Here is a 15,624-nt window from a genome sequence, read left to right on the forward strand (position 1 = left end):
AATTGCGGTGCTTTTAATGTCTATGTTGTTTCAATTGCTTCCGGTTGAGGTGAATAATGATGCATGTTGATTTATGTTGGTTTGTATGAATTATTTATGGCTTAACAAAATAATATGTGTACGGGATGAGTTGTTTAGTCCAATTCGATTCTGGATAAGAAACTAAGTTAATTCTGATCTTAGTTTGTCTTATCGAAGTGAGGTTTCAGTTATTCAAGTCTAATTGAATGCCTAAACAAGGAAATGCTAGTTAACTAACCTAGTATTTGGTTTGTTTAAAATTAAAAGGTCTAAGTTTATGGATAATTAGAACCTGATGAGAAAAATGGAGTCTATCTTTATTTTGGTCTTATCGAATTAAGCGATTGTTTTTGAAAAATCGGTTTAGCAAAGGAACTAATGTGATTAGTTGTTTTTGGTTTGCTAAACTAAATGGGAAAAATTATTTCTGGTCAATTGTTTCCTTGGTAACATATCAAAATAAGACTACTTGTAGTTTCGGTTTTGATATTGGTTATCAGAACATGATGTGTGAAACCCTCGTGCCTAACTCTACAGGTTTGCAAGTCTATTATGAGATTTGTAAGATTCTTTTCGTGTTGTCCTTTATTTTTTCGTTTCTTTGTCATTTTTGTGACAAAAGGGGGGTAAATATATGGAGTAAACAAGTGATACTGTCACTGATTTTATATTAATTGGTATCACTAAGAAGAAGTACATTGGTACTGAATGTTTTATCCAACGAAAGAGTGAAAGCACAGACTAAGGGGGAGTAACATGTCATATTGATTGGTATAACAAAGAAGTGAGGATCGAATATCAACCTATCTTCCTTATGGTGAGTATTAGCTTTGTTATTATAATGTCAACATCGACATTTTCAAGGATTAAATATAAGCAGTTTTACTGTGCTGTTAAATCGGGAATCAAGCATAGTGTAATGAACTCTTGTAATTTGTTTATCTATATGATGTAAGAGTTTTGTCACTAGAATTGACAAAGGGGGAGATTGTTAGAGCATTGCTCGGTTGAACCCACCAAGCGTTGGTATGTCAAGTTTGGTTGTCATATTTTAGTGAATCAAAACTCATGTTAAGAGTCGCTTGATTATGTACAAGAGTTAAAATTCGTATTTGTTAGCTTGAAAGCATTAGGATATGAGACATTACAAGTATTGCGAAGTCTTGAGGATATGAAGAAGCAAGGAGATACAACGACAACAATCATCCTTCCACTTGAGGTTAGTGATATTTGACTTGAACTGTTTCATTCCCTAACGTATCTTTCAAGTCGTGCATATTGAAAACATAACTGCGAAGCATATATGAACTCTAGATAGACATGGTATTAAGGAATACAATACGAGGTTTATTGCTTAACCATTAAATTTTGTAGATAAGACATCGTCATAATCATTTGAATGCTATTGTGATTATGTATGGGCATGAGCTGAGGATTTCATCCTAGGGAACAATGTTTACATGTGTTTTAAGGAAGTAAGTTCATAAACTTGTTTGTGAACCGAAAAGGAAATTTCCATAGGTTATTGGTTTTTTTATTCATTGCATATCTTATGAACAACCAATATGTGTGATAGAGTATAACCGCTCACAACTTGTTGTGTTCTTGGTAGACCTATTCACAAAGTCCTGACTTTTGTATTGGTATAATTTTTATTAATAAAACCAATCTTAAGTAATCACTTGTGGTATGATCGGATTATGTCTGCCTTGGGAAAAGGGAACCGATCCTAGTAAGGGAAAGGGAACCGATCCTTGTAAGAAGTGCAGTACATCAAGGGGAACCGATCCTTGTATGGGGTTCATCAAGGTTTATAGCAGAAAGGGGAACCGATCCTATGGACATGTGCAACACATATAAGTTAGATACCATATATATGTGGGGAACCGATCCTAGTACCTAGTCAACCGAATCTTTGGGAAGCTAGTGTGACTATGCGTAGTACTCACATGGAGGTAGAACCGAAACTTATTTTGGTAGAACCGTAAACCCATGATTATGATTGAATATTGGTTTGATAAATCACATAGTTCTTGAAAGTCAGATGGACCAATTATAAACTTGTTTGGAAGTGTGGCAAATTGGTTTCAAGGTTGCAAGTGTGAAAGAGAACTTACAAAGTAAAGATGTCGACAAACTTTGAACAAGTGCTGTGAATGTTTATTTCTATAATTGCTCAAAGATATTCCTTAACGGCTAAGGGAAGAGAATCCCAGGATCGAAACATAAGTAAGTTAAGAATCTTTTAATTAAGGTTATTAATTAATTTCACTTTGTAGGGAAATTACAGAATTAGTAATTTGCATTTACTGATTAGATTTTCCGAGAGATTTCGATTGTTATTTTTGGACAGAGCATTTCCAGGAATTATGGAAACTGAATTTGTGCTTTAATGAATATCTTGAGAATGTTTTCGGTTTTGGAAATTCCTTGGTGTCCAAACTTCCTTGTCTATAAATACACGAAGTTTTCCTTTCTATCAAACTAATCCTTCGTAACAACAGACTTCCTCTTTTGTCTTTGTTACTGGTGTAGCCGCCTACCGGAGAGGAGAGTAATCTAATTAGGTGAAATCTCTTACGACCACTCGCTTTAAAGTCTTCTTTGGGATTGAGAAGCTCTAGCGCGGCACGTTGGTGGGAAACTAGATAATTGCGTCTTATCTTTGTTTTCGATTGACTAACGGTGGTTGAAATCTGATTGCACCTAATTTGTTTATTCTTGAGAATCTTCTCTTCTGATATAAGATTCACTCAAACTAGTTCAGAGTTTCGACATGGATATTTAGACTGTTGTTAGTTCTAAAGATGATCTTGTGATAATCCATTGTTAACAGACTCCGTTCTGTGCATGATTGATTACAAGAGATTCAAGTGATTGTGTGCAGGTTTTTATTGAAGATTTAAGAAGATTTGAAGACAAAGAAGATATTGGAGATATGACTTGGGTTTTATAATCTTTGGTGTGCACAATACTTGTTTGGGTAAAAGAGGATCCAATTAATAGTCGGTTTATCCTTGTGGTAGATTGGATTGATTAATTGAGTAGACCGACGTCAACACGGTTCTTCGGACTAAAGGTGTTGTTGGCTTAATCTTAATCGATTACCTTTGGGTGATTGAACATAAGATAGATCTAGACCCGACGAAGGAGTTTATGTTAAGATAAACGGAAGAGCCTTTGTCCGAATCATATCACTTGGTTGAATAGAGTTGATGCCAAACATGTTTCTTGTTCCTTTACTGTTTGGAATACGAACCAAAGGGATTGTTCCAAGTACGTGACTTATTCATAGGTCGGAGGCGTGGGAATACAGACGGAACTAGGTGAACTATAGGGTTAGTTACTTGGTCTCAACTATACGAAGTTAAGTGTAATTTTGTGTAGCAGCTTAATCCTGAGAGTATTCAATTCTTGACTAGGTCCCGGGGTTTTTCTGCATTTGCAGTTTCCTCGTTAACTAAATCTTGAAGTGTCATTTACTTTTATTTTCTGCATTATAATTGTTTTATTATAATTAAAGTAAATTACACAAATGTTAATTCCTATTTACTTGATAAGTAATCCTATTGTGTTTGGTTAAGTTCGAACCTTTGTATCAAGTAAACATACTTCGTTGTTGTATTGTCTCGATCTCGGATCCATAGACGATCACACGAAGTGTGAACCGATCAGTTGTATTGTCTCGACCCAGTCCATAGACAATCACTTTCGGAGAAAGGACTTTTAGGTAGGAAAAGTTTTAGCTTGAGGTATATTTGGGTACCCTCGCCTTTTCACTGACAGTTCTCTGTAATACAACCTTCCCACTTCAGAAGAACAAATTAGCCTTTTGATTGAAGAAATTCACTCAATAAAGATTAACTTTCAACTGGAAAGGGAACTTATCTCTAAAAAGGTTGAAAACATGGATCATCATCTTGATAAAATCAAAAAGGAACAAATAATGACTAATAAACTTATTCATGATCTCAAAGTTCATAACAAGAAGAATCGACTTGTGTCGAGGAACTCTAACAAGAACGGTCAGCATGCCTCTTCTAAGCATATTTACTATCCCAATTCATTTATCTTATATTGAGAGGAATAGCAATCCATCTGCAATGACATGAAACCCTTATCTCAGTGCTCATTGTGTAAAGAATGGGATCATTCAGACGACCAATATGTTATGATAATCAGAACCAAGAGAAATCATTGTTCCCTCACTTCTCAACCTTGGGTAAGGAAAATAGCTCGAAAATTAAAAGAAACAAATCTTTCGAAAGAGATTGACAAAGTCATATTTGATCTTCGGAGCTCTATCAAAGTGGTTGGTTCTCATCTTTCCCTTGGATGAGAACTACAACCTAAAGATGGAAGAATTGTCCAAATAATACAATTTTTTTAAATGACAAATATGTTGAACAATATAATAATTAAGAGAAAAAAAGATCCTCACACGGCCGATGAGTTATGCTCCTGGAGATATTTATTTATCAAAATTATGATTATTATAATCTTATTTACACCACAAAAAGGTCTTTTTGAGTATGTAGAACCACAACATCACAAGTCCAGAATGTAATGACTTGATGTGGGTATCAACATGCCTAAATGTTATATGTAGTACTCTTTCTGTTGACTCCTAAGTAAAAGATGGAAACATGATCCATGAGAATGACTACTCATTCAGTGAAAGAAAATATGCGCTAAGAAAGTTTCTCATCATAACGTTGACATACATCAACTTAGTAATATTATTCTTCAGATACTTTGTTTACCAAATTAAGTCAATCCATGAGAGTTACTCAAGACAATTATTTCTACAAAGTTTGAATCTTTTCAAACTTGGGTTAGAACTTAGCTTCCTTATACATTCATGGATATGGTATTTGTACCCGTGTATCCTAGTGATAATGTTTTCGCTAGATACAAGGTTGTTATAAAAAACTGTCACACTTTCATATTTCGGTTCATAAAAGAGTGACACTGTTACATATTCTTTGTGAAAATGGTCACTTATCCATTAACTAGAGAGTTATGTCACTATGCATAGTTAACTTTGATGCTACAATTACCTAATGGTCTATAAACATTGGGTTCAAGATCACTATATGGCGTTCTCCCTTTAGGATTTAGCGCACTCCAGCTCGGTTCAGTATAATTATGTGGCACTCACTTCAAAGGGTACGTTCACAGCTTCTCCTCCGGGGTTTAACAAGGCTTCCATCGCCGCCACCACCACCACTTCATAACCACCCACCTCAACTATTTAAGATAGATGAGGTATTTTCGGCAAACATATATAACACCTGTGAAAGGACAGTAGTCCCACTTCATATATAACCCAGACCTACGTACGCCGGGTGTAGGCCGATTTACTGGCCGAAGTGTTTAATCGATTTTGTCACTTGTACACCCAGGATGTAGGCCATTGCCGATACTGGCGGAGGTGTTACCCCCTGATTTAGTCACTCACCTGTGTACACCTGTAACCGATGGACTGGTAACTCGTACGTAGGTCCACGTGTGAGGCCCAGTGACTGTCCTTACACGTGAGGGGGCGTGTGAAAGGACAATAGTCCGACATCGCTAGAATCCGCTTAATTAACTTAAATATAATATGGAAGGACCGTTTCACTAATTGCCAATTGGTTTTAGTTGGATGCCCACAGACTTTAACAACACCATTTTATTCAAAAATACTAAATCGTATGGAAAAAGATCATCTTACAGATACTAATTAAAGTTATGACGATTAATTTGTAAAACCAATTAAGAATGTGAGAGCATTTTGTAAAATGCCCCGGATACAATGTTATTCAGGTCCCTAACCTGAATGGCCAACTGTTTTAATCTAATTAAGCTTCAGTTTCGAGAAAAATAAATTCTCTATATAATAACAGAGTTTTTTCGAGCGATCTCATTCACCGGAGTTCCACGTTAATTCTGAATTTTCGCTTCTGGTTGATTCTGACTCCACTATTTATTTTTTTTGTAATAGAATATTAAATTTAAAGTAATATAATAATATTTTTTCTAAAAATAAAATAACTAAATCTTGAAAAATCTTAAAAATCTTTTTCTTGCCTCCCATAACGAAATCTTAAAAATCTTCTAACATGCCAATAATATATCAAATCACGATTCCATCTTGATAATCAAAAAAATAAATCCAATGATCATCACGTAATGAGAAAATGGATCGAATGATCATCACGTGATGAAAAAAATTGATCGAATAATCATCAAGTGCCCAGTGTCCATTGTCCGGTTACATACACAAAAAACGTTATTTTCCTAATTACATCCCAAACTACCAATTAAATCAAGAAAAAATAAAATTTCAAAAAAAACCAGATTAGCTCGGTCATCGATCTCTATTCTGCAAAACTTGATTGGCCCGGTAATGTATCTATTTTCCGCAAATCTTTGTTGGTGGTCCTGCACATCAATTAAATTCTTTTAGTAATATGTATGAATGATTTGGAACAAAAATTATTGTTTGAATAAAGCTAATACAAAAAAAAAAGCGCTAATACAAAAAAAAACTATGATTTCCAAAATCATTTTTTTTTATTTTTTTTATAATTAAAAAAACATAAAAAATGTAAAAAAATTCCTTACAGATTATTTTCCTTATTACAAAAATATTGTTTCATAGTTAGTAATTGATAATTAATTAAAAAACAAATAAAATGATTAACAATATCTTGCCAAAAATATACTGCAACTGCATTGGTGATTTCTCTATATTGTTCATTCAAAAATATTAATTTTCCTAAAACAAATACTTTACGATAGGTAAAAAATAATACAACAAGGAAAATCCGCGACCTTATCTTGCCAAAAATATCAGTTATTCTAGATATATTTTGATACTGATTAATATTATTCTCAAAACAGAATCATTTTATTTATGGGATTGGTGTCTCTATATAAATCATTGGACCAAAATCTAACCTCGGCCATTTTTTCCACGCTGCATCTCTTTTGCTATGAGTTTTTTTTCATTAATTGTTGATTGACGGGCGTTGTTTGATGTGCAGGTATCTTCGAAATCGTGATGATTGAGATTGCAAATGCTATTGTAACAGGAGTCACATGGAAGAAATTGGTAATTTTCTTTTGTCTCTTTTGAATTTTGTTGTTAAAATTATTTGATTTGCATGTCCTCTGAGGGTGCCAAGGTTGTTGCTGATTGGTGCGGCAATCGATATTGGTTCTTTTTTCGAGCTTCAGATGATGACATAATAAATTAAAGTGAAGGTATGTAATTTTTTTTTTGTTGGGAGTTTTTTTTATTTTGTGTATTGCATTTGTTGATGGTGAATCTGTTGATTTTGTTGGTATATTTTGGTACTGATTCTAGATATATTTTGATACTGATTAATATTATTCTCAAAACAGAATTATTTTATTTACGGGATTGGTGTCTCTATATAAATCATTGGACCAAAAGCTAACCTCGGCGATTTTTTCCACGCTTCTTCTCTCTTGCTATGAGGTTTTTTTCATTAATTGTTGATTGACGGGCGTTGTTTGATGTGCAGGTATCTTCGAAATCGTGATGATTGAGATTGCAAATGCTATTGTAACAGGAGTCACATGGAAGAAATTGATAATTTTCTTTTGTCTCTTTTGAATTCTGTTGTTAAAATTATTTGATTTGCATGTCCCATGAGGGTGTCAAGGTTGTTGCTAATTGGTGCGGCAATCGATATTGGTTCTTTTTTCGAGCTTCAGATGATGACATAATAAATTAAAGCGAAGGTATGTATTTATTTAGTTTTTTAGGGAATTTTTTTAATTTGTGTATTGCATTTGTTGATGGTGAATCTGTTGATTTTGTTGGTTGAAGTCCTAATCGACTTAAATTTTTTGATACTCTTAACAAAGCTTGCGAGAATTATAGGTTAATTAAGGTACATATCCACTCCACTACTTTTTAATTCGTTGATCACGGGTAATCAAATTTTAAGTTTTTTTTTTTATAAATGGTATCTTATTAAATCTCACGGTATTACTAAAAATATGTCAATAAATCATTTTGAGTATATTCAATTCTAATTTAAATCCCAATAAGTAGACAACTAAATTTTACATGATCGTATTAATTACTAAATATATAAAAAAGATCATCAAAAAATCCTGATCAATCATATTATAGGTTAATTAAGGTATATCTCCACTCCACTATTTTTTAATTCGTTGATCACGGGTAATCCAATTTTAAGTTTCTTTTATAAATGGTATTTTATTAAATCTCACAGTATTACCAAAAATATGTCAAAAAATCATTTTGAGTATATTCAATCATAATTTAAATCCCAATAAGTAGACAACTAAATTTTACTTGATCGTATTAATTACTAACTATATAAAAAAAATCATATAAAAATCATGATCAATCCTATCATTACAAATACAAAAACGAATAAGTTGAAATAAATCAAGATTAAAACTATTACTCATCACGATTTTATCACATAAAATTAAGACAACTATAAAATTAAATCAATCGTCCAATGTCCAGTTTACACTTTTAAAAATTAAACTAATCCTTGATAATTATAATTCTAATAATTTAGTTTAGATGAAGAAAAAAATTGCTATCGATGAATGATTAAAATTTAAAACAAAAATACCTAGAACAATGGATGATTATCCAGTGATCAAAGTATACTTCTCCGGCCGCTGATAAAGTGACAAGCCTTGTCAAATAGTAGAATACAAAATAAAATAATTACTAAAAGAAAAAAAATATTAAGCAAGACATTCAACATCAATCCTAAAAAAATAGAAGAAGAAAACCAAAAATTATGGGGAAACAACAAAGTTTCAATGTTATCTTCATCCCTGCCAAAAAAGAAAAGAAAGGAGAACTATACCTGGAAATGCAAGATATTCTTAGTATTTTTTGTAGACAAAAATATACCAGAAAAATAAATTGCTCTAACCAAAAATGTAAAGTGATAGGTATTTTACAGTAGTAGTATTTATTTCTCGCGATACTTTCCATTCAAAAATAAAAAAATCAATTACGCATTCATATATTCTTAGATTGTTTCAAAAGATACTCAATATATTTTTTGCACCAAGTAAAATATTTGTCTAATCATATTAAAACTTTCAATATTTTTGATATGGATTAATATTATTCCCAAATCAAGATCTTTAATTTATGGAATTTGTAAATCAGGTGTTTCTCTATACAAAGCGTTCCATGCAAAGACCAAAACCTAATGTCCACGATGCTTTTCTTCCATGATCATTTTTTCTTGTGGTTTGGGATTTGTTTTTTTGTATGATCTATTTTATTTTCTTGCGGTTTATGATTTTTTTTTTTCTGATCTATTTTTCCTTTTTGTTTTGCAGGTACTTGTGCATATATCTGTCGTGAACTTTTTTTGCTCGATCATGAAATATCAAGGTATAAACTCATTGATTCTTGCAAAAATTGATGCAGTATCGAACACCATGGTTGTTTATCATTTTGCAGCATCAACACGATATACATTGGCAGCTCTTAGTATTATTGTTTATTTATGTTGTAGCTGCTTCACCTGCTGCTAACTATGACAATAAAGGTTAATTCAATTTAGAGTCGTGCTGTGACGAGGTCATCCTCATGACAGCTTTTGTAAGAGTGCATCTTCTAGCCTTTAGATATGATATCCAAGATGAATAAGTTAATTTTTTTTTCTAACAATTCCATATTCAATTAATCATAATTACTTTTTACACATCCCTTTATTTGATTTTTGTTTCTGGTTAGTCCCTCTAAAAAGTTAAATGTATATATTCATATAGTTGGTCACTCTTCCTTTCTTCTTCCTCCTATTTTGGTTTTTTCAGCTTCCTTTTTCGGTAAATCTTTTATGTGTATACGAAACAAAATCAAAGTTACCAGATTTATAGATATTGTAGCTTATTTTAGAATAATCACAGTAAGACGTCCTTGTATTATTGTACTCCTATGATAAGCTACAGGTATTGTATTTTATGAATTATTATGAACAACTTTTGTCAAAAGGTGGATCGATCAGCCTACGGGGAAGATGGAAATGCCATGAACCGATAATCCTTATAGGCACGGAGAAAGATACGACCTGATTTGATGGAAATGCCAGGAACCAATAATCCTTATAGCATATGCATGACTTGATTTGATGATATTTGCACCTTTAACATCCATGATGTTGTTCAATGGCAGAAAGCCGATTATTGCTCAAGATTGATAGGAATATAAGACAGTTAAAGAACAAGGATAATCGTCTTGACGAACATATGATCTTAGGTTTCATTTGCATCTTTGTATTTTTTTATTAATCATATGAAAATATGTTAATCAAGATTTTGTAGTTAGGTTAGGTATAATCTTATTATGATGAAGGCAGAGAATGATCGGAACCTTCTTTAATGAATAGATTTAGTCTTTTTAGAGAGACTACGGAAGAATTAAAATTAAATAAAAGGATTTTAGAAAATAATTATAAAGAAAATAATTTATTATAAAATTAATTTGTTAAATTTTGTCTCAAGATACGTATACATGGGGGTTGGGCATGGGTTGGGTGGGTCGTTGGGCGGGCATGGACAACGTATTTCAAGACTTTGGGCAAGCTTGGGAATAAATTTTATAAACCCGAGTTAAATTTGGGAAAGCATGGGCATAAACACTTCTAACCCAAGCAACCCGCCCAATCCGAAGAACTGTAATATAGTTATATAAAACTATTTTTATAATTGGTATTATTGTCTATTTAGAGTACTTTTAGATATTATCTTCAAATCTAATAATGAAAATATAAATTATATTTATCTCATTAATCATTCAATATGAAAAAAGTTTATATTTATTGTAAATAATCTTCAGTTATATGGAAATTTGAGAGAAATGGAGCAATTAAATCTTATTATTGCTAAAATTTGTTATTAGTATATTAACAAACTCGTAAGTCCAGTGAAACTTGGGCCAACCTGAGGAACCCAGAGAAACCGAGGAACATAACTTGGGTGGACATGAGCAGTGCCTCCATGGGTTCCACGGGTTCGATGGGAAATCTGGGCAAAGGATTCCTAGCTCGGGTCTGCCTCGGCCAAGCCTTCTAACCCGCCCAACCAATCCAAGTCCCACCCCTACGTATACATTTTGGATGTCATATCTAAGGGCCAGAAGACGCACCCTTACAAAGGCTGTCACGAGAGTGACCTCGTCACAGCACGACTCTTCAATTTATCCCTGATCGTGCTCCTACAATTTTTCTCTTTTTCTCTTTTTACGTTTGTTCTCTTTTTATGTTTTTAATTGCTGGTGGAGTGTGCGACCAGTCTTATACAATTGAGTATCGCAGCCTAATTTATGGTAATAAGAATAAGTGAGGTTGTTACAAGGCTTAACGCAGCTCTTTATTTTTGGTTGTATTTTATTTTGTTTAGCAGATATCTCAAAAACTGCACACAATCGAAGAATATTCTCTCCTACGAACACACTTCTGGTAATTCTCTATTCAATGGAAAAATTGGTAGGGTTATCTTTTCTTTTTTCTTTTTCGTTAGTATGATACTTAGACTATAAATCATGAAAGCTTCTAATTTGAACTTCAAGTATGTAGTAATGGATTTGACGTTTAAGAAATAAGGCATAAGAAAATCGTGATTCTCGGTTGCTATGTTTTATCTTATTCCATAAATCAGGTTTGGATTTGAAGTTCAAGAAATAAGGCCTAACAAAATCAGGATTCTCGGTTGCTATGTTTTATCTGATAATAAAAAAACTATAATAGATAACATATGAATTGCAATATTATGTTTCTTGACATTGTTCATTCCACAAAGAAAAAAATATGAACACTTTCCACGGTCAATATGTTTTGTCCAAAAATATTACAACAGCTATAATGGGCTATATAGTATTTCATAAAAAAACTTAAAATAAAAATAGCTTTAAAATCTAATGTATTGCATGATTTTGTTTCTTATATGTATGAGAATGGTATATTTATATATCAATATTTATTTATTAAAAATCCGGGAGAGCGGGGCCTTGGGGTCTTGGGAGGTATGTGATTTAAAAAACTTATTTTTGCACATCTGACTTTTGGTTTTTGGAAAAACGTTTATGGTAATTATTCTCTAATTAATTGTCTTTAATTTTGACAGTTTTTTCTGCCTGTTTTCTTGCTGTTACGGAAAGTTAATTGAGAGAGTTACTCAAAATTTATTTTCATTAAATTTGATAGATTCTCTTGAGCTATATTACACAAGTTTTGCAGAGGATGAAAACATAGAGTTTTACATCTATCTTTGAGTTCTGAGCAAGTGTTAAAAGAGTATTGTGATTCGATTTCTCATGGTGCAGAGAAATCGAACAAGAGAGTTTCAGCTATTTTATCCCATAGGTTTTCGACAATTTTTGACTGCTAGCACAATCAAGAGGCAGAGTCGCGAAATACCTTAAAGATAGCGACCTAGTCCTCAGCTGTTTGAGATTCGATTTCATTATTTATTCACTGTTTCCAACACTTTTAAGGTATTTGATTTTGCTATGGAAGTTGAAAAGAAGCGCGTCGATGATACCAACAAGCCTTTCAAATTTGAAGGGTTGCATTTCAGAAGATGGAAGCTGAAGATGTTCTTTTATCTCAAACTAATGAAGCTGCATATGATTGTGTCGAGTGTTCATCCTGGAACCCTGGAACCTGCTGCTGATAAGACTGCTGGTGTTGCCGCTACTGATCCACCTCCTACCGGTGGTGCTAAAGATGTTGTTTCTGAAACTGCTGAGGAGAAACAAAAGGCCATTGACAAATGGGTCGATAATGACTTTGATTGCAAAAACTACATTCTTAATGCATTATCTGACGATTTATATGAGTATTATTCAACTTTTGAAACTGCTAAAGATGTATGGGATGCATTACAGAAAAAATATGACACCGAGGAAGCTGGTTCAAAGAAGTATGCTGTGAGACGGTATGTGAGATACCAAATGGTGGATGATAGATCAGTTGTTGCACAGGCTCATGAACTTCAAAAAAATTACCACGAAGTTGTGGTCGAAGGTATGAAAACTGATGAACAATTTCAAGTTTCTGTAATGATTGACAAGTTACCACCTAGCTGGAAAGATTTTCGTAATGCTTTGCGTCACAAGACTAAATAATTTTCTCTTGAAAGTTTGATTGTTAAGCTCAGGGTTGAGGAAGAAGCTCGGAAACAAGATAAGAAGGAAGAGATTCTCATTGTTTCTAACAATAAGACTCATCCTAGTTTGAAGCCTAAGAAAAAGGATATGAAACCTAACCCTAACCAGAAGAAAGGAGGAGGAAGGCCTAATCAATACAAGAACCAACACCCATCGAAAAATGGACAAAATTCCAATTCTGAGTTTCTTTGTTATACCTGTGGTAAACCAAACCACATGGCTAGGAATTGCAGGTTTAACAAGGAAAAGAATAACGCACAATCTAATGATATGAGTGACGTTATAATTGCCATGGTCTCTGATCCAGAGTTCTACATGGTTGGTGGATCTGATGGGTGGTGGATAGACAGTGGTGCTTCGCGTCATTGTTGTTTTGATAGGTCCATGTTTAAGACTTATGCTGAAACCAAGGACAAGAAAGTGTTGTTGGGAGACTCCACACACTATGGTGAAAGGTTCTGGTACGGTAGAGTTGAAGTTTACTTCTGGGAAGACACTCATGCTGAAAGATGTCCTTCACACTCCAGAAATGAGAAAGAACCTTGTTTCCGGCTATCTTCTCAACAAGGCTGGGTTGTATCAAACTATTGGGTCTGATATTTACACTATAACTAAGAATAAGAGTTTTGTAGGAAAGGGTTATGCTACTGATGGAATGTTTAAGCTTAATGTTGATGCTATGAATAAAATTGATTCTTCTGCTTATATGGTTTGCAATTTTAATGTTTGGCATGGTAGGCTTTGTCATGTGGGTAAAAAGTTAGTAAATAACATGAGCAAGTTAGGTGTCCTCCCTGAATTTTCTGAAAATGAATTTGAAAAATGTGAATACTGTAGTCAAGCAAAAATAACCAAGACTTCACATAAATCTGTTGTAAGAGAATCCAAACCACTAGACTTAATACATTCTAATTTGTGTGAATATGAAGGTATCCTAACTAGAAATGGCAAGAGGTATATCATGACGTTCATTGATGATTGTTCTAATTATACTTATGTTTATTTGTTGAGCCATAAGAATGAAGCTATTGAAAAGTTTAAGATTTTATTGCTGAAATTGAAAATCAATTTGGTAGAAAAATTAAGAGGTTTCGTAGTGATAGAGGCACTGAATATGATTCTGCTCCTTTTACTGAAATTTATCAAACTAATGGCATTATACATGAAAGAACTGCTCCATATAATCCTCAAATGAACGGTAAAGCTGAAAGAAAGAATCGTACTCTTACTGAATTGACTGTTGCTTGTATGCTTAGTTCTGGTGCCTCTTCTCATTGGTGGGGTGAATGTTTGTTGATTGTTTGCCATGTTTTGAATCGCATTCCCAATAATAAAACCATGATATCTCCTTATGAACTTTGGAGAAATAGAAAACCTAATGTCTCTTATTTTAGAGTTTGGGGTTGTTTGGTTTTTTTAGGAAACCTAATCCTAAAAGACATAAGTTAGAAAGTATAGCTTATGAATGTGTTTTTATTGGTTATGCTCAAAACAGTAAAGCTTATAGGTTCTTTGATATTAATAATAAGGTTATTATTGAATCTATTGATGTTGATTTCTTTGAAGAGAGATTTCCTTTTAAATCTAGAAATAGTGGGGGTAATAGTGGGGGTTCATCTAGTGTTTACCTAGTTCTGATTCTGAACCTAGATTAGAAGAACCTAGAAGTGAAGAAACTAGGATCACTGAAGTTGAACCTAGAAGTAAAAGAGCTAGGACTGAGACAAAGATAACCCGATTTTGAATTTTTACTATAGAGGAAGAACCTTCTAATTTACAAGAGGCGTTTAGTTCTGCAGAGTCTAGTTTCTGGCAAGAAGCTGTAGATAATGAATGGGATTCTCATATGTCTAATGGAACTTGGCGTATAGTAGATTTACCTCCTGGTTGTAAGCCTATAGGTTGTAAATGGGTTTTGAAAAGGAAACTCAAACCTGATGGAACAGTAGCACAAAGCTAGACTGGTTGCTAAAGGATTTAGGCAACGAGAGAACGTAGACTTTTTGATACTTATTCTCCTGTTACTAGATTAACATCTATACGTGTTTTGATTGCTGTTGCTGCTGCTCATAATCTTGTTATTCACCAAATGGATGTTAAAACTGCTTTTTGAATGGTGAACTAGAAGAAATTTACATGGAACAACCTGAAGGTTTTGTAATTCCTGGACAAGAACAAAAATGTAAGCTAGAAAAATCTCTTTATGGTTTGAAACAAGCTCCTAAACAATGGCATGAGAAATTTGATAATTTAATGATTTCAAATAACTTCAGAATAAATGAGGGAGACAAATGCATCTACTATAAATCTTAAAATGATGTGTGTGTGATTGTTTGCTTATATGTAGATGATTTGTTGATATTTGGTTCCAATTTATTTGTTATCAATGAAACTAAAAGCATGCTTAGTTC

The 15,624-nt window shown here is 33.2% G+C and overlaps 1 long non-coding RNA gene across 1 annotated transcript; it reads left to right on the plus strand.

Moving 5' to 3' along the window:
* The first annotated feature begins 6,997 nt into the window (after positions 1 to 6,997).
* LOC113277310 lies at positions 6,998 to 9,794 on the plus strand. Its single transcript, XR_003324849.1, has 3 exons — positions 6,998 to 7,272; positions 7,557 to 7,776; positions 9,382 to 9,794. It is a non-coding gene; the product is annotated as an uncharacterized LOC113277310 (long non-coding RNA).
* Positions 9,795 to 15,624: the final 5,830 nt, after the last annotated feature.

This window comes from Papaver somniferum, chromosome 5, assembly GCF_003573695.1.
Source record: "Papaver somniferum cultivar HN1 chromosome 5, ASM357369v1, whole genome shotgun sequence".
Classification (NCBI taxonomy): Eukaryota; Viridiplantae; Streptophyta; class Magnoliopsida; order Ranunculales; family Papaveraceae; genus Papaver; species Papaver somniferum.